Raw genomic sequence first — 11,159 nt, 5'->3', positions numbered from 1 at the left:
CATTGGGTGCCCACCCTGACCTCAGGGCCACACTCTAGGTCTCAGTACGGTCATACGGGAGATCTTCTGTGAACATACATGATTGTCATGTTCATTGAGGCAAGAATCAAACCCTCACGACATTCGTTGACTTTACCAGCTGTACATCAAAAGGCAGTGGGGCGGCTTTCCAAAACCAAGCAAGGGCTATTTCCACCAAACAGTGCATTTTAAACATGAGTTGCGAAGTCCTAAATATACCCATATATTGAGCGTACCTCGGTGGTTTCAGATGAAAATACGAAATAAAGAACGCCAGCCTGATAACCCCAGGCTGGGAAAAGTCTATTTAGGGGAATATCATAAACGAGACAAACCTTTTTGGTTGAAGAATTTGAGGAAGTAAGACAGAAAAGGGGGGCAAACAATGGCTCAAGAAAAGAGGTAAGGAAGAAGAGTCAGGAGTAATTGAGATGGAAAGTAGGCGAGTTACTGGGGTTTACGTACAAGGATATGAGTAGGGCGGAGGTATTAGGATGGAGTGATTAGGGTATATGTATGGGTAAAACTGCTATGATACAGGTATAGATGTAAGGGTGAAGGTATTATGGTGTAGGCAGGGCTAGAAGTACTGTATATGAATAGAGTGTGATGTAGGTACCGGGTTATAGGTCAAGAAGATAGAATAGGGTATAGACCTGTGCTGTGGTGCAAGGATATAGGCTGTGGTAAATAAACAGGGATATAGACCTGGACAGATGTACTAAGGTCTAGGTGTAGGTGGGGAAGGGGCAGTAGGTTCTAAGGCGATAGAAGGTGTATAAGTATTAGGGTATAGGTAGAGGTATATGCGCACATGCATATGTAGGGGTTGAGGCACTAGGATATAGGCAGGGATGGGGATATTTAAGTACTGGAATGTAAGTAAGGCCAGCAGTATTAGGGAGGTATGGTATCACAATACCGTCGCCTAGATTTCATCTGACAAAAATAGTGTCAGTTTGGAGTTAATGACAGAGCATTTATTTAAATTGAGCAATACTTTTGTAGAGGTAATAACAGAACATTCATACAAAATTGAGCAATACTTTTGTAGAGGTAATAACAGAACATTCATACAAAATTGAGCAATACTTTTGTAGAGGTAATAACAGAACATTCATACAAAATTGAGCAATATTTTTCTAGAGGTAATAACAGAACATTCATACAAAATTGAGCAATACTTTTGTAGAGGTAATAACAGAACATTCATACAAAATTGAGCAATACTTTTCTAGAGGTAATAACAGAACATTCATACAAAATTGAGCAATACTTTTCTAGAGGTAATAACAGAACATTCATACAAAATTGAGCAATACTTTTCTAGAGGTAATAACAGAACATTCATACAAAATTGAGCAATACTTTTCTAGAGGTAATAACAGAACATTCATACAAAATTGAGCAATATTTTTCTAGAGGTAATAACAGAACATTCATACAAAATTGAGCAATACTTTTCTAGAGGTAATAACAGAACATTCATACAAAATTGAGCAATATTTTTCTAGAGGTAATAACAGAACATGCATACAAAATTGAGCAATACTTTTCTAGAGGTAATAACAGAACATTCATACAAAATTGAGCAATACTTTTCTAGAGGTAATAACAGAACATGCATATAAAATTGAGCAATACTTTTGTAGAGGTAATAACAGAAGATTCATACAAAATTGAGCAATATTTTTGTAAACAATATTTAGGCCACAATATTTTTGCCAGACAGTATTTTTGGTATTGATATTCTGACATACAATCATTAGGGCTTTGGTAAAAGCACAGGTATCAGGGTGCAGGCAGTGATAGAGAACTGTGGTCCAGGATGTGTCAATTCATAGCTGAGGTGGAAGGAAGGCGGAACTGACGTAGCTACAGGATGCAGGATGAGGATGGAGAGGGAAGAGGGTAATGATGTGGGGGCGTCTCCCTCTAACAAGACAGAGAGAGGAAGTAGACTGAAGAGGTAGAAAGGATATAGGGGTTCACCTCTCCCCTTTAAAAGAAAAACAAGGGTATTGTGTGATCCTGGAGAAATGGATGGCTTGGGTTTTTTTCGACATAAAGCAAATCTACCAGATGGATTTGACATCTTACAAATGCCATTAATTTGGAAAAACAGGTCCCGGCAGAATGTTTCTACAGAACAGATCTTTTTAGGTATTTTCTTCTCCAGATTCATAGACAACCTTTAAGCCGAATTTATGCATTGCTCGCTGAGGGTCCGATTCAAAGAGTTATTTATGAAAAACACAGCATTGATTGACTCTAGTCAAGGGTTGGTGTAGTGTACTAACCCTTAATCTGACCCTAAATCTAACTCTGTACTTTATCTAACTCTAACCCTACCCCCAGACCAAACACCAAACGACACCTTACCCTAATCCTATTACTGAGCCTAACCGTAACCAAAACGCTAAGCTTACCCCCTTCTTTAACCGCTACCTCCAGCTGAAACCTTAATCCTATCCCTAAATCTAACAATCCCTTTTGTACAGACTGAAACTAAGACTTAATTTAAACCTAACCCTAAATCTAAGGCTAAACCTACCACACCTTAAACAAAACCCTAAAACTACTACCTATTGTAACCCTAAGACTCATTTTTGTATTTATCTTCTTTGCTGTAGCGGTGTTCACAGCAGCGGTATTGCAAGCAATGGTCATTTTGACGCAATGCCTTCCGTGCAATTATATGGTGATATGAATTCTCACTAGTGCGGGTACATAGAGGAGAGGCCCAAAGGCTGAATTAAACTTGGGCGGGTGGAATTTTTGATCAGCGATGGGCCTGCCTGCACCCCAGTCTAGGATTTGCTGCCCAATTTAGAGATCACTGCCAAAGGGGTTTCCTCCGGTGCAGCAAAACCCAATGAAGTGGCAGGTGCTATGTAGTTGCAGATCACTTATCAATTTATTAACGAACGCCTGGAGTCCCACCCCAAACAAGGGGGGAATCACAGAATGGAACGAGCTGAGCCAGCAGGCCTGAGGATTGGGAGCCATCTCATCTCTTCAGTGCTCGCGATGTTCGCCATGTTCCTGCAATGCAGTTGTGAGTGGGAGAATGAAGTCACTCAGCCTGTTCCTAGGACCTTGTGGAGTTACCAGTGAGGCGACTCGACCCCGAGTGCTTCGCGAAATGCGGCTTCAATGACGGTCTGTAGTCATGGCTTGGATGTGGCGGCTGATAGAGGCCAACTGAACTGGAGGCAGGGTCGGTGGTGCTTGATACAAAAAAAAAAAAAATTTAGGATAAAATAAACAATGAATAACTACCCTGCAGCTGCATAAACGCAGAATTTGCCACCAAGAAAAAAGAATAAAACATAATGAATTAAAGCAAAGAAATCAATACCGTTAATGTAGACCTGCGATTGTTCATTTACTTGTCTTCTAACTTTTGATACTCACTGTTAGATCTGGGGGTCTCTAGTTGGCAGGGTAGGTACCACTGTCCAAGTAGGGACCCTTGCTTCTAGTCAGGGAAAGGGGGATACACTGTTAAGATAACCCCTGCTCACCCTCTAGGTAGCTTGGCCTGAGCAGTCTAGGCTATCAAAGGCAATGTGTAAAGTATTTGTACCAACACTCACAGTAACACAGTGAAAACACCACAGATTTACTCCACACCAGTTTTAGAAAAATAATGTATCTTTACTAAAAGCTTCACAAGACCAAATATTACAGACAAACCAACATATAATTCAAAAAGGTTACTTTAAAGATAGTTCAGAGTTTGCAGAAAGTACTCCAGGATGTAAAAGTCAGTGTCCTGCACAATGCGACTCTCAATGCACAAAATGCGACACTTTCGTGCCCAACAGTACCTGTAGTTGCGATAAGGTTCCCAAAAGCTATAACAAGGAAGCTTGCAAAGGCGATGCGATACTCCTGAGATCCTGGGGAGGCTTTGCAGCAGCCCTGCTTCACGCAGCAGAGGTGGATGCGCCGGCTCCGATCTGTAAGGGGAGGATGCGATGACTTTGGCCTTCGTTGCGTAGGTTTCTTAGGGGGAAGCTTCACGCACAGGTTCGATGCGACACTCTTCGATGTGGTGCGATGCGTGGCGCAGCGTTGCCTTCCAGCGCCGCAACTCTCGATGCGCCACGGAACGGGACTCTGCGTCGACGCACGCAGCGATTGGAGACTTTTCACGCACCGGCAGCGGTGCGGCCCGCAAACTGGTTCTGCGACAACCCTCGCAATGGCAGGAAGCTTCACGCTTCGGGACGATGCTCGACGCACTCGGCGATGCGGAGACCCTGCGTGTTGCGATGGTGCCGCGATGAAATTTTCCATGCACTCTCGTCTTGCGACACGCAATCGGATGATGCGCTGGGTACCAGTCACTCTTGTTCACGCTTCTGCTTCCCAGCTCCCTCAACACAGCAAAACGACCTCCTGAAGCCCCAAGACTGGGCAAGCACTCCAAGGCAGGTCAGAACTCTCTCAGCAGAGTTCCAGGGGAGCTGGTGGTGAAGTCCTTTTGTTCCTGGGACTTCTTAACAGGGAGCCAGCTCTTCTCAGGCCCTTGGAGATCAGAATCAAAAGAAGGGGACACAGCAAAGTCCTTCCCCTCTCCTTGGCAGCAAAGCAAAACAGCAAGCAGGCAGTCTTCTCCTCTTCAGTTTCTTCCAGCTTTCTCCTTGGCAGAGGTTTCTTCTTAGTTCCAAAGTGATCTAAAGTTTTAGGTGTCTGGGGTCCTCTTCTTATACCCCTCCAAGTCTTTGTCTCTTGTGTTTCAGTGGGGGGATTCCCCTGCTCAAACCGGTTCCTGGGTGTGCTCTGCTCTGGAGCACCTGGTTCCTTTCAGAGTGAGGGGCAGGGTCGTTAGACGCTCAGCAGGAGGTGGAGCCTTCTTTGTGCCAGCAGAGGCAGAGTCCTCAGCCTGGCCAGCAGGGGGTGGAGCCAGCTTTGTGTTTGTCAGGGGCAGCCCTATTCAGACCCAGGGACTACTCCTCCCACCCATCTAAAGCAGATCTCCCTATTCACCCTGCTGCTGACTCATCCAGGCTCCTGGAGCCACCTAGCACATCACCTGACACCAGTCAGCCAACCAGCACACAGGCACACAGGAAGGTTAAACAGGAGAATAGCTACTTTCTAAAAAGTGCTATTCTCACACAGTGAATTTAAAAACCATCTTGCTAAAAAGATGTATAATTAAATTCTGAACACAGAGATACCAAACTTGGAATTTCTATCTTGCCCTTATGGGAAGATAGGCATGTAAACAGCCTTCCCCATTCTATCCTATGGGCAAGATAGCCTCTCAGCAGTGAAAAACGAAAATGGCTGTAATTCACTACCAGGGCATGTTACACACCTCAGTACATGCCCTACCTTTCGGATACACTGCACCCAGCCCAGGGGGGTACCTAGGGCCACCATAGGGATGCCTGACATGTACAGAAAGGGAAGGATAAGGCCTAGTCAGTGGGTGCACTGGCCAGGTCGACATGGCAGTCCTGGACTGCACATAGGCACTGCAAGCAGGCCTAAGACATCATTTTAGCGCTACTCCTGTGGGTGGCACAATCAGTGCTGCAGCCCACTAGTAGCATTTGAATCACCAGCCCTGGCACACGCAGTGCACTTTACTAGGGGCTAACAGGTGAAACAAATATCCCAATCATGGATAACCAATCAATACAACAATTTACCAAGGGAGCACTTGCACTTTGACACTGATCAGCAGTGGCAAAGTGCCCAAAGCATCTAAACCAGCAAAAACGAAATCCAGCATAGCATCAAAAATACAGGAGGTAGAGGCAAAAAGTCAGGGGTAACCACGCCAAAGATGCCAGGTCTAACACGTGTCCCCTCCAGCTGAAAGTGGGGAGAACTACCCACCCTCTTGGGAGTTCTCATCGCTAAGGCGGAAAAACCTGGACAGACCATCAGCGTTGGCGTGTTCTGTACCGGGGCGGTGTTCCACCGTAAAGTCCATCCCCTGTAAGGAAATGGACCACCTCAACAGCTTAGGATTCTCACCCCTCATCTGCATCAACCATCTGAGGGGCCTGTGGTCCGTCTGAACCCGGAAGTGAGTCCCAAACAAGTAGGGTCTCAGCTTCTTCAGCGCCCAGACCACAGCAAAAGCTTCCCTTTCAATCGCACTCCACCTCTGTTCCCTGGGAAGTAGCCTCCTACTAATGAAAGCTACCGGTTGGTCCAAGTCCTCATCATTTAGTTGTGAGAGCACCGCTCCCACTCCATGCTCAGAAGCGTCTGTCTGCACTATGAATTCCTTGGAGAAGTCAGGCGCCTTGAGTACAGGTGCTGTACACATGGCCTCCTTCAGGGCATCAAAAGCTTCTTGGCAGGCACTGGTCCAAATCACTTTCTTCGGTAACTTCTTGGAAGTTAGTTCTGTCAAGGGAGCCACAATGGTGCCATACCCCTTGACAAAACGGCGATAGTACCCGGTGAGTCCTAAGAAGGCTCTCACCGCTGTCTGGGTTTTGGGGGGTTCCCAAGCCCGGATGGTATCTATCTTGGCTTGTAGGGGCGCCACCTGGCCGCTTCCTACCTGGTGTCCCAAATACACCACCGAACCCTGCCCTATCTGGCACTTACTGGCCTTGATAGTGAGGCCTGCACTATGCAGAGCCTTCAACACTGCGCAGAGGTGTTGCAAGTGTTCTTCCCAAGTGGAGCTGAACACAGCAATGTCATCCAGATATGCGGCGCTGAATTGCTCCAGCCCGGACAGTACCTGGTTGACCAGTCTCTGGAATGTGGCAGGGGCGTTTTTCAACCCAAAGGGCATGACACGGAACTGGAAGTGCCCCTCTGGCGTTGAAAACGCAGACCTCTCCTTGGCCCCATCAGTTAAGGCAATCTGCCAGTACCCAGAAGTTAAATCAAACGTACTGAGGTAGTTGGCAGCTCCCAACCGATCCACGAGCTCATCAGCTCTGGGGATGGGGTGTGCGTCAGTCTTCGTGACAGCATTGAGCCCACGGTAGTCCACACAAAACCTAAGTTCTGGAGTGGCACCTGGTGCAGCAGCTTTCGGTACAAGTACCACTGGGCTAGCCCAGGGGCTGCTGGAGGGCTCAATCACCCCTAGCTCCAACATCTTAGAAACCTCCTTCTTGATGCTGGCCCTGACCTTGTCAGCCACCCGGTAAAACTTCTGTTTCACAGGCATGCTATCTCCCGTGTCCACGTCATGGACACACCAGTTGGTGATACCGGGGGTCAGGGAGAACAGAGATGCAAACTGACCCAACACATGGCGACAGTCCCTCTGCTGTTCTGGGGTCAGGGTGGGCGAGAGGACCACTCCATCCACTGACCCATCTTGCTCCTTAGCTGCCAGGAGGTCAGGAAGAGGATCGCTATCCTCCTCCATCCCTGCATCTGTAGCCAGTAGCATTGTTATTTCAGACCTCTCAAAATGGGGTTTGAGGCGGTTCACGTGTAGGACCCTCATGGGGTTCCTGGGAGATCGCAAGTTGACCAGGTAGGTCACCTCACTCTTGCGCTCCACCACCTCATATGGCCCAGTCCACTTGTCCTGGAGCGCGCAAGGCTCCACTGGCGCCATCACCCACACCATCTGCCCAGGTTGAAATTCCATCAGAGTGGTTTGCTGGTCATACCACCTCTTCATCTCATCCTGGCTGGCTTCCAGGTTCGCCTGAGCGAGGGCCCGGAAGCGCTGTGTCTGGTTGCGGATGGCCAGCACATAGCTGAACACATCCTGAGGGGTTTTCCCCGGGGATTTCTCCCAACCCTCCTTCACCAGACTGAGAGGTCCTCTAACAGGGTGCCCGTACAAAAGCTCAAAGGGACTGAACCCTAGAGACTTTTGTGGTACCTCCCTGTAGGCAAATAATAGGCATGGCAAAAAGACGTCCCACTTCCGTCTCATGGGCTCTGTCAGCCCCATGATCATGCCTTTCAGGGTCCGGTTGAACCTTTCAACCAACCCATTTCCTTGAGGGTGGTAAGGAGTGGTGAACTTATAAGTTACCCCACACTCCTCCCACAGAGACTTCATATACCTGGAGATGAAGTTGGTACCCCGGTCAGATACCACCTCTTTGGGGAAACCCACACGGGAAAAGATCCCCATCAACGCACGGCCCACCACCGGGGCTGTGGTTGTCCTGAGAGGGATAGCCTCCGGGTACCGGGTGGCATGATCCACCAGGACCAGGATGAACCTGTTGCCTAAGGCGGTCCTGGGGTCCAGTGGCCCCACAATATCTATTCCCACCCGCTCGAAAGGGGTGCTCACTACCGGAAAAGGCTGGAGAGGGCCTTTGCATTTTCCTCCAGCCTTGCCACTTGCCTGGCAAGTCTGGCATGATTTACAAAAGGAAGCGACGTCCGTCTTCATCCCGGGCCAGTAAAAGTGGGTGGCAAGCCTTTGTCGGGTCTTGTCCTGCCCGAGATGTCCTGCAAGCGGCACGTCGTGAGCCAGACCCAGTAGGAAGTCTCTGAACCCTGCGGGTACCACCAGGGTACGTGATCCACTGGGCTCAGCAAACCTAGGCTCGCTGTACAACAAGTCATTCTCCCAGTAGAGAAAAAAGTTCTTCGGATCAGCACCTGCTGCCTGGTCTGCAGCCTGGTGCCGCAGACCTTCAAGAGTAGGGCATGTCTTCTGCGCACGGCAGAACTCCTCTCTGGAGGGACCACCCTCTTGCTGCCAATGGGTCAGCTCAGGTATGTCTCCCAGCTCAGCGACCTGTTCCCCTGTAGGCTCCAGGGCATCCCCCGTAGGTTCTGCTCCTTCCTGGACCGTGGGAACAGCGGGGGTGGACGCACCACGCCCCCTGCCCTTCCTCTTTCTGGCAGGGACCTGGGCCACTGTTTCAGGCTCCAGGTCTGCTTCACAACCCTGTCTGGCTGCCATGGACCGGGTGGTCACACAGACCCACTCAGGCAAACCCAACATCTCCAAATGAGCCTGGCGTTCCACCTCCTTCCACGGGGAACTCTCCAGGTCATTACCTAGCAGACAGTCAACTGGCATGGATGGACTCACAACAACTTTGAGAGGACCTGAGACCCCCCCCACTCAAAGGGAACATGTGCTACCTTGCAAAGGCGCACAGAGTTGTCAGCTGACACTACTGGGTGAAGTACGTCTGGAATGATCAGCTCCTCAGGGACCCACTGACACCTGACCGTAGTCACACTGGCTCCAGTGTCCCTGAGAGCCTCCACCCTCCTCCCATTGATGGTCACCCACTGCCTGTACTTCTTAGTGTTATCAGGGACAGGGGTTTCCTGGACCATCTCTGTGTCTCCTAAAGAGACAAGGGACATAACTGCTAAACCCTCCAAATCACTAGAAATTAAATCCCCCCCAAAAGCTACACTAGCTATACCCGGTGTTGGAGCACCAGTGGGTGCCTGGGATTTCTTGGGACACACAGGAGACTTGTGACCCAATTCCTGACAGTGATAACACTTAATGGGACCCTTGTTATCCGACCTGCCCTTAGGGGGCCAGGTTGGTTTGGGTTTGGACTTGGGGGGCTGGGACTGGTTACCCTGGGAACTATTTTGGGGCCCTTGTGAGAACTCCTTTTGGTTACCCTTGTCCCCCCCACTCTTCTGCTGGGGACCCTGCCCACCTTTGGCAACGGTACCCACAATTCCTCTGTGGACCCTGGTACTGGTCCAGCGGTCCGCCTCCTTAGCAAGCTCAATGGGGTCCGTCAACTTGCTATCTAAAAGATGCTGGCGCAGCTCTGGAACACATAGACTACTCAAGTGCTCCCAACTAATTAAATGTAACAACCCCTTATAATCAGTTACCTTGCTGCCCTTCATCCAACCTTCCAGTGCCCGCGAGTACAGATTCACACACTCCATCCAAGTCTCAGACTCTTTCTTCTTGGAATTTCTAAACTGCAGTCTATACTGCTCTGGAGTAAGTCCATACCTGAGACATAGGGCCTCCTTCATATTGGGATAGGTCATGGCACCTGCTAATTCTAAGGGCTCTAGAGCACTCCTCCCAGAAGCCTCAAAATGTTTCCACAGGCCCGCCCCCCAATGCTGTTCAGGCACCCCATTCATCCTCAATGCAATTTCATACGATGTGAACCAGGCATAGATATCCTCACTCCTATTGTAATTCTGTACTAAATCTTTGGGGATATATACTTTACCCCCCTGCACTGGCTGTGCGCTGCCACCATTTGAACCGGACTCCACCTGCTTGGCCTTGATGTCCAGTTCTCTCATGCTCACTTCATGAGCCAGAAGCAATTTCTTCTCTTCCAAGGCACGGGCATTCTTGCTCTCCTCCGCCGCCTTGTCCTTCTCTACTTCCAATTGCTTCATTTTCATTTTCATCATTTCCATTTCATGGTTTCTCACCCTTTGATTCTCCTCCAACTCCTCTGGAGTGAGCCCCCTACTGGAGTGGGAGCTGCCAGCCCTTGAGACTGGTCTGCTCACAGGCAGATCTTGGGGAACAAAACCATCCTCTTCATTTGCATCACTTTCCTCTTGGGCCTCCCACCAGGCCTTCAGGACTCTTTGTAGCACATCCTTTCTAGCTCCGCTTTTAAAAGAGCAACCACGGTCTTTGCAGAATTGCTTGAGATCTTCAACTTTGTATGAATATAAATCCGCAATGGAAAACTCCAATTCTGCCCTCTCACTTGTTGCCACCTGAGACATGATGCTCTTGAAGAGTTACTCAAAAATAGAATCAAGAAAAAAATATAGTATGTGGTTGTCTATTGGTCTGCACTTAAACTAGTGATGTACACCAATTACTGTGGGTCAAGTACAAATACAAGTTCAATCCCACCGCTGCCACCAATGTTAGATCTGGGGGTCTCTAGTTGGCAGGGTAGGTACCACTGTCCAAGTAGGGACCCTTGCTTCTAGTCAGGGAAAGGGGGATACACTGTTAAGATAACCCCTGCTCACCCTCTAGGTAGCTTGGCCTGAGCAGTCTAGGCTATCAAAGGCAATGTGTAAAGTATTTGTACCAACACTCACAGTAACACAGTGAAAACACCACAGATTTACTCCACACCAGTTTTAGAAAAATAATGTATCTTTACTAAAAGCTTCACAAGACCAAATATTACAGACAAACCAACATATAATTCAAAAAGGTTACTTTAAAGATAGTTCAGAGTTTGCAG

The sequence above is a fragment of the Triturus cristatus genome, chromosome 10 (genome assembly GCF_964204655.1).
Source record: "Triturus cristatus chromosome 10, aTriCri1.1, whole genome shotgun sequence".
In the NCBI taxonomy this organism is placed as follows: domain Eukaryota; kingdom Metazoa; phylum Chordata; class Amphibia; order Caudata; family Salamandridae; genus Triturus; species Triturus cristatus.
Note: the sequence above shows the minus strand (reverse complement) of the source record.